The sequence below is a fragment of the Parasteatoda tepidariorum genome, chromosome 3 (assembly GCF_982258835.1).
Source record: "Parasteatoda tepidariorum strain Cologne lab strain chromosome 3, Ptep-v5.0, whole genome shotgun sequence".
NCBI lineage: Eukaryota > Metazoa > Arthropoda > Arachnida > Araneae > Theridiidae > Parasteatoda > Parasteatoda tepidariorum.
The window spans coordinates 84,375,043-84,387,737 of NC_141757.1; the positions used below are offsets into that span (position 1 = coordinate 84,375,043).

At 27.7% G+C, this 12,695-nt stretch overlaps 1 protein-coding gene and 1 long non-coding RNA gene across 3 annotated transcripts in view; one reads left to right on the plus strand and one right to left on the minus strand.

The window, feature by feature from the left end:
- Positions 1-12,695, minus strand: part of Tmtc2 (Transmembrane O-mannosyltransferase targeting cadherins 2) — a 350,759-nt gene that overhangs the window by 242,620 nt on the left and 95,444 nt on the right. For both annotated transcript variants that reach the window (XM_087159730.1, XM_087159729.1), the window contains exon 2: positions 8,202-8,305. The gene's annotated coding sequence lies outside the window, so the exon portion shown is untranslated. The remainder of the gene's footprint in view (positions 1-8,201; positions 8,306-12,695) is intronic.
- The window catches only part of LOC122268859 (uncharacterized), a 402,125-nt gene that overhangs the window by 52,982 nt on the left and 336,448 nt on the right, over positions 1-12,695 (plus strand). The gene's annotated exons all lie outside the window — the stretch shown is intronic.

Consider the following 12,695-nt stretch of genomic DNA (forward strand, 5'->3'; position numbering starts at 1 on the left):
GATTTAAGAATATCGGCTGCATTGTTGTGGGTGTTATTACTTACGATAAAGATTCTCAGGCTATCAAGTGTTAAATCTATATACCAGAAAATGTTAACTGGCAGTTATAAAAAATTATAGCCTAAAACTTTTGTCTCGGCATACGAAAGTTCGAAAGTCTAACAACAACTAAAAAAAAGTCATTTCTGAGTCACAATGACAGCTATATAATTATTTCAGGAATGGATAAAAAAATGAGAGGGAACTTTTTTTTGGTTGATAGATCGTTAGGTTAGGTGTTTTGCTTATAAAAAATAAAAAGTCCATAATGAAATGAAGACGAAAAAAACATTATTTTTGTAACGCATGAAAACATTACAAAAGAAAATTTGCGATTCATTATTTCTGAGAGGAATATCAGCTTATATTAAGATTTTAAAAATTTAGGTTTTATTTAGGAATTTTTTTCACCTCTCTAAAGACACGTTATTTCTTAGATTATATGGAATTTATTTCTAATAAATATGAAATTAATCAATAATGATTTTATAAATATTGCTTATAGCAACTGAAATGGTAAAAGAAATTAAACTAATCTTATATAAAAGACACGTAAGAAACGCTTAATAAGCCCATACGTGCCATGAACTCTATTCTCTTGACATACGTAAATCCTTAAATACTTAGTAATAGTTAGTAATTTCTTTCTAAAATTAAGTATCAAGATGTTAATTTTCTTAAATTTGTTATCAGTTTTTAACTAAAATTTATATAATATTAAAAACTAAGAACTTTAATTTTTTTCCTATTTCAAATTCGTAAAAGTCTGCGCTCATAGTCTAAACAAAAATTAAAATATCTTATTTAATCGCTCATTTAAACCTTTTCAAACCTCATTCACATTTAATTTTTGTAGTTACTTGTTAAAAAAGATTTTCATAGTTTGTGTTTTAACTGTCTACGTCAGTGATTCTCAACCATTGTGCCGCCAAATTCTTAAAAATGTGCCGCCAAATATTGGAAATGATACAACAAAAATTATAATGCTTTTTTTATTACGAGTAAAGTTTTAATTAAGAAAAAGTATATCCACGCCTTAACCGCGTGAACATCTTTGTCGGTGTTTGTCTTGTCTCAGACAATCTTAAAATAAGTTAGAATAAGAAGGAAGTGTTTAAGTTGTCTCTGACAATTTTAAAAAATGCTGAAATTATAAGTAGGAAATTTAATCACTATTAAAATTATTAATTAACAAAGGAAAGCAAGCTAAATATTAACTTTCAAACTGATATAAAAACTAATCATTAAAGTAAGCTACGCAATAAATAGGTATAAAAATAAATTTACAAAGGATAACTAACAAAAAATAAGCTAACAATTAATAATTAGCAAAAATACTAGTTTACAGGAAATCACAAAAAAAATAAGAATTAATGTAAAGAAATGAACAGATAATAACTATAGAAAACAAGCTAACAATTAATACCTAGCAAAAAATTAAATAATTGTTGCTAACTAACAAAACATTAGTAAGAAGAAATAATTAATCCCTTAATAAACGTGCTTTTGTAGTACATATTATTTTATTTCACATTCGAAACTATTATCACAAACTATTTAACACAGTGTATTATAGGTAAGTAAACAACTTTTAAACTAATTTTTTTCATTTTGTGCCGTCAAATTTCGAAATCGTTAAAAGTGTGCCGCCAAAAAAGGTTGAGAATCACTGGTCAACGTTATTCGCTGAATATCGACAATCGAAATAGTATATAAATATCGAATATCGTAGAACGTCCGAAATATCTGATAAACATCATTATTTCTCATTTACCCTGGAAACGTCGATAGTCAGTAGGTACCTACTGAAAATTGAAAGTCAGTTTTTCAGATTTTGAATTTACACCGGCAGATGTTGACATTACCCTGCACTGATTATGAAAGTTGAATGTTTGTTTTTCCGATTTCGTATTTACATTGGCAAGTGTCGACAATCAATATGCACTGATTGCGAAAATGGAATTTTATTTTATATATGTTTTCCTTTCATTTTGGGACCTGTTAACATTTAGCATGCTCTCATGGGAGAACTTGAATATTTGTTATTCATATTTTTAATTTACTTTGGCAAATAATTTTATTCAGCATAAACTAACGATGGAAGGAGATTTTTTAAATTAAATATCATTACTTTTTACTTATATTAGCAACTATCGACATGGTGAAACGATGAGGAAGACTGAATGTAATTTTCAGTTAAAGTGTTAATATTCTATAGTATTTACACTAACATATGTCGTCATTTTGATGATGATCACTGACTGCAGGTATGTAAATAAAAAAAATGATGCGAACAATTTTTTATACCATATATAGCAACGCAGCAGAGAGTCAACATTTGCAGATGTTTGTAAAAATTAATACTACTTGAAAAATATGTCTGATCTATGGAAAAGTATATATGTAGTTTTTGACTTTTGCGGGAAAATGTCGGCATTCATATAATTTATAGCTTCCACAGTAACGTACGGAATTCTGGATACATTATTCAGATAGTCGGAATAAAAATTTATAATGATATGAATAAAAAAGAGAACCTACCATAAAAATTTTATCATGCGATATTTGCTTTTGGAATTTTATGACTCGCAAGCTAAATCAACGATTCGGCTCAAATTTTGAAATCTGCAATGTATAGAGCTATAATGTATGGAAAACTATGTATGGAGCACCGAAAAAAAAACGGGCTACCCTGAATAACTTTTTATCAAATGATCAAATCTTCACGAACTCGGACTCCATCTAAGTAGTTCGAGGGGGTGAATTCAAATATGTTAATTAATTAGTGCAGAGGATATTTAAAGTTGAAAGATCAGACACAAAAACGTATTTTCTCCGAATAAACATACCTTTTTTTTCGACGAATTCAAATTTAGGATTCTCAAAATTTAGGGGTAGCCGCAAACTGGGAAATTTGATCCTAATTTTGTACGGAGAGTGGACCCCCTAATGTTAATTTTACTATTTGCGTATTTCGCCATGTCTCAAGAATTTTTCAAGCGAATAAAACTTTTTTGAACCATGTAAACATTTCAGTAAATATTTATTACTTTTTACTATTTTAATTAATAATAATAATAAAAAAATTAATTGTTAGATATAATTTTTGACATCATTTCTAAGTATCAAATTTTACATGGCCAAATATAAAATTTGAGCGAAATCGGTTGAATTGTTCCTGAGAAATCGAATTTTAAATATATGACTTTTTTAAAATTCGATTTTCGCATGACCCTTCTTCATTCAACCAATTTTGCTCAAATTGTGTATTTTGCCATGTAAAATTAAGGATTTTAAAGCGATGTAAAAAAACTGTACTATAATTAATGTATATAAACTATTGTATACCTTACAATTTAAAAGTTTTTCAACTATTATTAAATAAAATGCTAAAAAAGGCAATTTATTTTTTGCATGGAATTATAAATATATTTGAATAAAAGAATTCGATAACAGTGCGCAAAAATTTTCAGCTCTCGTAAAATATTCTCGGGATATAGCGAAATACCCAAAAAGTAAAATTCCTACTAAAGGGACATAATTATGGATCGTTTCCTTAACCCAGGGGTCGCTTAACTTTTTTGATCATCGACCCCTATATAATTTTTCGAGATCTCCATCGACCCCCACAAAAGTAATTTTCTGTTAATTAAAATAAAACTCTATTAGATACTGTGTTTGTACAGATATTTTATGATTTTAAACATTTATTAAAGTAATAGTACATTGTGTAACAATAGTTTTATGAAAAATATATTAATATTGAAATTTAAATACCTTATTATTAATAATAAGTAATTATGCATAAGTAGATATAATAAGTAAAGTAACTAAAGATTTACTGCTTCTTGATCAATGAGATGGGTGTGCCTGGTGTTTTTTTGCAAGGTTCGCTATATTGGGTTCAAAATTGGTCAATTTTAATTTTCGTCAAAATTGGTCAATTTTGTAATTTTCGTAAAAAAAATACAAAGTGTGCTATAGTTTTGTCGCGGGCTGTACGAATCCATATTATTAATGCTTATCTTCTTTTTTGGGCGTTGATAATTAAAATTGATATCTAAACCAAACGAATGGTTCTATCGAAACAATAATTATCCAAAACTATAAAAGTTTTAATAATGACACTGCAAATATTCAACACAGTTTGCAAAGATAGCTAAAACTGCGTATGATATTTGCATTTGTAACGTCAATGCTCGTCACACGTGACATTTGGACAAACGCACATATGCATATGACTTATAAACTGCGCTGTGTTCGAGTCACTGCGCGGTGGTACGTAAATACTTGTTTCACCTCAATAAATATACGTTTATTAATCTATGTTTTATAAAGAAACTGATATTGAGTCAATCATTAAAAAAAAAGTCACAAATTTTACATTCTTAATTAGGTATGTGTGATTTGCGTATTGAGAACTGATTTTTTTCGAACCACAATCGACCCTACCGATTCGATTCGGATAGCCCCCCATTCGCCCCCCTGTCTCAGATCGACTCCCACTTTCGTTAAATAGACCCCTGGGGGTCTATATAGACCACTTTGGCGACCTCTTAACCAAACTATTAGGACCTTATTTCCTAGATTACGGTTAACTCCTGTATTTTTGAGGGAGAAAAATCCAAATCCATCGATAAAAAGTTATGTTCATTCGGAGAAAGTGCGATTTCGTGACTGATTTCGTAACTTAAAATATCGTCAGATCTCAATAATTTTGCATATTTCAAGTCACCCTCTCAAACCATTAAGATTGAGTCCTAAGCGTAAAGATCCGATCATTAGATCAATAGTTATTCGTTTTTTTTTTAGTACTGCACATTCGATAAATATTTTCTTAGCATAAATTCAAAAAAAAAATTAACCATTTTGAAATATGATAATAAAAGAATTCTGAATGATTATATATATTTTTTTAAATTATTGAACTTTATAATTGATTGGGAAAAAACTTCGATTCGATAATTGTGAAACACGCAAAATGAGATATCCAACAATAAGGAGTCTAAGCTTTCGACCGATTTTCTTTTTTAGCTATTGGGATTGTATATTTCGAAATGCAATTACCCCCAGACTTACTCTGAGAGTCAACGATAAAATAAATTTAAAAAAAGGCAAATTGATTTAGAGAAAGGTTGTTTCTGTGTCTGGGTCTCGGCAGCATTGATTAATTAGCCTATTTAAGGTTTACCCTTTGAAGATTGGCACTGAATACGAGAAAATCCGATCATTAGAACAAAAGTTATATAAGCTGTTCTATTTTTCTTTCATTTTTGTCTTGGATTTCAGAAAGATGCAATCTTTAGGTGTCTTCTTTTTAGGAGGAAATGCATTAAGTAGACATTGTTTGCCCATATAAACGATAAGATGGTAACAGCTGTGATCAATAATGTCAATCATTTAGATTGGTAATCTATGACAACTGTCTCCATTTGTTCGATTCATGTTAATGTTTTCATATATCTAACTTGGTTATAGACATAATTCGGATAAATAGGCAATATCTTAATGCAAGCAACGCAGATGAGCCAAATGGCAACCATTTCGCTCATTGCGGTTACTTTTCATAGAAATCATTACATATTATTTGGAATGTTGAGGTTTAATTTAGTATTTCCTTAAATATCTATTTCTACTACACAATCAATCTTGTGGCTGTTAAAGAAACCTTTAAAAAATAAACCACAAAACTTTTATTTATTATTTTCTTTAGACACTTCGGATAAAGATTGACAATTAGTCCTTCAGTCATCTCACTTTCCCCGTTGTTCAACTTATAAAAAAACCAAGTTCTACCTTTTTATCGATTATCTGCCACCAGTCTATCAAATGGAGTATTTTTTTAAATATTTTCTTTCGTTTATATCTTTTGAATTCTATTAAAAAAAATCAATTTTACGGCACTTTGTGACAAAGGTTTAATTTTGAGGTTTTAAGCCTGCTTTAAACCTTGTAATACTTTACGCAACATACTAATAATAACTTTGAAAAATAAAACATTAAAGTAATAAATATTAAGATTTGATCTCTGAATTCAATAAAATATATCATAATATTTATTTGTGATTTTATGAGGAGAAAAGTGGCGTCTATAGATTATAAGAAATTCCGGATCAAATTACGGAATAAAGTACCTGCACTATTAGGCCCATATTCCGTATCATCTATTTTACCGTAAAACCCATTTTGCAATAAAACTCATTTCCCCGTAAAATATTATACCGTAAATTTAAAAGTAATATTTATTTGATTAAAAGGATTCAGTGATTTTACGGTAATTATTACTGTTTAAATAGCGGTATATCAGATTTTTTGTTCCGAAACATGCTCCGGTAAGAATGAATTTTACGTTAAAAAGTACCGGCTACCTGAGAGTCGATAGTTTTTACCACAGTATGATCCGGTATTTCTTTACAGTGTTATTAAATGAGTTAAAAGATTAAGTGACTTCATAAGTTATTAAATGAGTTAACGGAATGTCTCTACTCTGCAAGATATGTCTCACATGAATGCGATGCCTAAAATAAATTACTTTATCAAATGCAGAATATTTTAAAAAAAATGTAATTAAAATTTCTTATTTTATTTAAGCTGTTTCTTAAAAATACATTTATTGTAAATCTTCTGAGTTCAGAGACACCGTTTTTTCTATAAATCTACAAAATTCAAAGTTTTATTGCAATTTTTGTCTTAAAGAAACAATACAAGTTTGCGATAGTAGCTGCACTTCTCCAAAGATGGGAACAATACTGTTAACTGAAGTTAATTTGCAATTTTACTGATAATTAAGCACTATATATTAATTATTTAAGTAAGCTAATTTTTCATTTAAAAAAATGACAACAGAATTACATTTTTGTTGAATTTTAAAACATCAGATTATCGTAAACATTAAATCTACTCCAGGGGAGAAATATGGACTTAGCACTGATTACTCGGTCTGAACTACCCTCTCGTATACGCTGTTAAAAATTTTTCTAGAAAAATGGTTAAATAACAATCTATTTTATTATTTTATTACCACTTTCAAACAACGCAGTCAAATTACTATAAATAAGATGGTAATCAAACTGTTAACTGTGAGAACAACTGCTCATTAAATCATTTTAAAGCTTAAATTACGTCATCAATTTTCGGTAAAACAAAATAGTGTCGTTCAATCGTTACATTTTGACATTATATTAAAACAATGTAGACTATTTATTCCAAAAAATCTATCACTTAGTAAAATATAACTTATTTGAGAAGTTATTTGACCCAGTGCCATTATTAAGCAAGCCTCCAATCGAAACTTAATTATTTTATTTTTATTTTTCATTGTAATGGAAATATATATATATATATATATATATATATATATATATATATATATATATATATATATATATATATATATATATATATATATTATAACTTATCCTAGAATAATTACAGTGAATTAAATTTATACTAAACTATTGTCAGAGTTTAAAGTTTAAGTCTATGTTATACTCTCATAGTACTTGTTATGTACTTTTTTGAGTAAATAATTTTTCAATAAACTGGACTGGATCTAGAACCATTGAAATTATTGCAAATTTATTCTGGGATTATTACTGTGAATTAAATTTCAATTAAATTATTGCCAGTGTTCAAAGTTCAGATTTGTGCTATGCATCCATCGTATATGTACTTTCTTCTTTAATTGACAATTTTTTCAACAAACCGGATTCAGAACCATCAAAATTGAATTGGTAGTTTGAAAAAACTTAGTCTTTTGGGAGAGATGTTAAAATTTGTTTAAATAATATTGTTTTTAATTTCAGCATTTTTGGCAGCATCACTTTAATAAATTGCTCAAATTTTAAATTTCTGTTTATAACTTGAAATTTTTGCTGTTAAGAGAATTGCAGCACGAATTTGTTTTGTCTTGTAAAAAAAATCTTTTATGTGATTCCGTTGAAATGTAAAATAGCTCATTAGTCACCAAACAATCAATTTGTTATTAGTTCGACGTTAATCAATTGGTATACGCATGTTTTAACTATGTGTACGATTTATATAAATATAGTTCGTAAAACGAGAAGTCACACTTTTACCTATAATTCGTCTTTCATTAGTGAGTTGAACTTAAAAACATTTTTCAAAACTTAAACTAATTAAAATATTAAATAATAACTTACCTTAGAAATGAAGTAGTTAGTTTTAGTTACATAAATGAATTCATATCCAATGATTTTCTCATTTTCTACTTCAATTTAAATATCTACTTTTCCTCAACTCTTTCCTGCAACAAAATATTAAAATCATTATTAAACTATTAATAAATCACCTAATGCACATGGTGTTTTTCTTAAATAGGACATTCGAAAATGTTCATGACATTAAATGAGAATCAGTTTGAGTGATACAAAATGAGAAACAATTTCATTTAATAAAAAAATAAATGTATAGAGAATTACCAACTAATATATATATATATATATATATATATATATATATATATATATATATATATATATATATATATATATATATATATATATATATATATATATATATATATATATATTTGTCACCACTATCCTTGTCTTTACTTGTTTTGTTTCAAAAATAGACTAAAAAGTGATTAAACAATAAAGATAAGTAATTTGAGTCTTGGCAATTAATATAGACTATGTATTAGGGCTTGAAAAATGTTCAGTTCATATTAATAAATATTAATCAAAAAAATATTTATACACATGAAAAAGATCTTTAAAAGAGTATTATTAGAAAAATGTGCATAAAATATCCAGATTCGGAGCTCATTTTTTCATTTATAATGCAAATTCTAGCACAAAATATGCAAAAACTCAGAGCGTCGGAAAAATAAACGCATCGAAACAAAAATCTTGCACCATTATTTTTTAACACCTATAGCTACAGATTAACAAAATTCCACAGTTATTCAAAATATACGATTTAAAATATTTTCCTCATTGAAAAAATCACCTTTTCAAAACTTTTACCGAAATTTAATTTCATAAGGCTCTTTAAATGAACTTATTAAAAAAAAAATTCAGCACGATTATCACTTATCATTCAATTCATTTGCAATAATCTAAGGAATATTAAACTATAAAATATTTGGAATTCTGAAACAGCACATTATTTAATCTTTAATAAACTAAAACTGTAATAGTTTACATTAATGTTTAATGGCATATTTTTTGCATAAAAAATAAACACACTATTCTTGTTTCGATGATTTATGACGTTAAAACCGAGAAGTAATACTATCCTAAAAAATATTTCTCGATTATTTTTTTCCTTCATATCTTATCGAAAGTTCTCCAAGGACTTGGCATCATTTTAATAAGCAAGTTGACCTCGCCACTTGATCTTGTGAACCACCTGTCGCAAAATCTTCCTCCAGAGTCCATAAATGAACCCATTAATGTGACAACATGTTTTAGAGAAGATACAATGAAATCCTAATGCATGCTTTATCTTAATGCACACAAAAAAACCCTGGCAGGGAAAACTATTTAAAGTGTTTTGTTTCGGATTTTATTATTTTTTTTTCTTCGTGTGTTTTCGTCAGATAGCTGTTAGAATTATGATTGTTTTTAATCTGTATATTCGACTTATCCGTTTTTATTCTGCAAGTAGATATGTCATATATTTCGGCTAAATGACCAGACGTAAGAACTGCTGTAGAATTTTTATTGGTATTTAATAGTTTTGATTTATAGATTGAATTAAACTTGCAGTGAAATTTTTATCGTTATCTTTACCAAGCTCTTATATTGTTCTTTAATGGACAAAGTGTCAAAAAAGTTTGGAAGCGGTCACAAATATCTTAAGAAATATATATCACATTGAAAAAGTAGTATCCAGTTTTATTTAAAATCTATACAATGATACCAAACTTGATCCTCAAACCCTTTGCAAAAACCCCTTAAATATAAACCCTTCAACCTTTAAATATGATCCCTTATTTTTTAATATTTTTTAATATGTTTAGAAAAAAAAACATCGAAGCACTTGTTTATTTATATGATGGGTCACGAGATACAGCTATTTTAAAAAGCTTGAACCATGCTTAATTTTTCTCGGTAGTTTTGAAATTTTGAAAAAGGGAGCTCTGACCATGTTGGTCAATGCTTCCATTATATATATATATATATATATATATACGAAGTGAAGCTTCAAATAAAAAACAATTATTATAATAATTTATAAATTAAATATAACATATTAATTGGTTAAATAGTAATCGACCTCTTTTAGAAAAGAAAATTAGAGATTTAATTCAACCGTCCCAACTGGGATTTGATCTCCGGACCTCTTTAATAGAAGACGGACACCCAAACCGTTACACCTCGAATGCTAACCGTTACACCTCGAATAGTTTTATAAAGTAAATGAACTAAAACTTTAATTGGGCATATTTAACCTAAGTGAGGATTAAGTGGCTAGTATATACCCTAGCTAAGGTTATTAAACAGGCTCTTTAATTTAAGCTTAACTTTGCTTTAATAGGAATTTTTGAGGTGCGTACTTTTCATGTTAGTACATTGCTTCAATTTAAAATTTCTAAGGATTTGGTCATTTATTGTCTTTAGAAATTCTTCTTTACAGTATTACATTGGCATTTCAATATTTCTGCAATGCCAGTTGTAAGCATACAAGCATGTACGCATTATTCATATGCGCGTACCACAAATAATGCGAGAGAAGTACACTATTTTGTACGCACTTCTTTTGCTAGATTCGGAATTTAGCTACTTATGCTAGCTCGAAATGTGCCTTAAAAAACAATAATTAGGTAACATTTTCATTAAAAGTAAGAAATAAAACTGAATGATGCATTCTAATTCTCTTTAAGCCAGCTTTGAATTCGTTTTGTTCTATTTTAATTTCCAAAAAATTAAATAAAATCAATTTAAGTATGCAGTACAACAAACTTTACAGCTATGATTGAAAATAAAATAATTCTCTTTGATGTCCCTGTTTTTCACTTCAATTTTTGTATTTGCTATTCCTTGATAATTTGATTAGCCATAGTTCTTCAATAGAAGTTTCATTTATTGCAGTATATTTTTTATATCATTATGAACAATCTATATTTCTTGCTGAAAAAAGTTTTATTTATCACATATTTAAAAGTATTAACTCTTTATATTATATTTTGAATATACCATTAATTCATCGAAATACTTTGTCACTCTTTTTTAATAGCAAAAAAGTTTTTGTTAAATATTTTTTCATAATAAAGGCTTTAAATATCTTCCTCTATAAAAAAAAAATTGAGTTGAAAATTGTAATCCGACTTAAACTCTTAACGAGCTCCTAAATCCAATAAAAAAGCTTATTCATGCATGGAACTTTAGAACAAAAAAAAAAGGACAAAAATTACACTTTATCGTCGTAATATTTGATGCTTTGGAACATAATCAAAAGATTTGGGGAACAATAAAAACTAAATCTTCCTCTTCATTGGCTGATATTTTTTTTAAACATTTTTCACTAAAGAATACGATAACGGTTTGTAGATTAAGATAACATCACTGAAGAAAATGTAAAAGTAATCCATGATTACACAATGTTAAAGCGTCATTAGTTGGCGCTTCTTAAAAAATTTCTCTTTTATCTTTTAGAATATTTACTTAGTTTTACCGAAATTAATGAATATATTTGCTGTATCTGGAACTGAAAGCTCCCTTAATTAATTGTCTGTGATGATTAATACATGTTTTAATTATTTAATTACTCATTAATAGGAAGTAATGAGTTTTCAAGCGGACCGTTTACTCAGAATATTGGGGATTAAATGATAAATGATGAAACTAGATGATTATCTCGCTTAATTTAGTGGAAAGGTTACAGTTTTAGAATGTCGTACACCCCAAGTAAACCACTTTACTGAATTTTTAAATTGATAAAAGGGTATTATTTTTACGAAATTGGGTAATTTGAAAGTTTGCATTGCATGTAGTTCAAATATTTTTCGAAGTCATTTACGTCGCTAAATGAAACGTGTGTCTATTATAAAGATTCAAGAGAAGTTTTTTCTTCATTGTAAAAAATGGATACTCAAATATTCAAGAAACATTGTTTTTGATGAAACCGTTTCCTGGGAAACACTTTGAACAAACATTTAGAAAAATAGAAGAAATTGTTATTTTCATTTGTTTGAGTATATGAGTTTTTCTATGTGCATAGGCTTAATGTTACACATCAATCATCTTTAGGAACTGCTGCAAAAAATAAAACGGGTATGAGTGAATAAGTTCCCCGCCATCATGTAGACTCGAACCCGGAACAACTGTTTGTAAAGAGAGTTCGCATCCCACTTTAACAAACCGTTACACTGGGAAAAGGAGAGGTAACACACGAATTCAGCACAATTTCGGCAAAAGAAGTTTAAAATATTTTTGATTTTTCATTTCGTCAATAATTATATGACATAATCATTGAATATAGCATATGAAATAGTAATTAAAGTAACAAAATATAGCTCAAAAGTTGCAGAATTGTCGAACAATAAGAATTTTATTTATGAGAGAGCCTAAGAGATTTCAATTAAAAAATTGAAAATTTACAAAATTGTAAACAAAGTTACTTCTTACACGATAAAACAATTTCGTCAATAAAAAACAGCGCAAATATAATTTTATTTCATTTTAAAG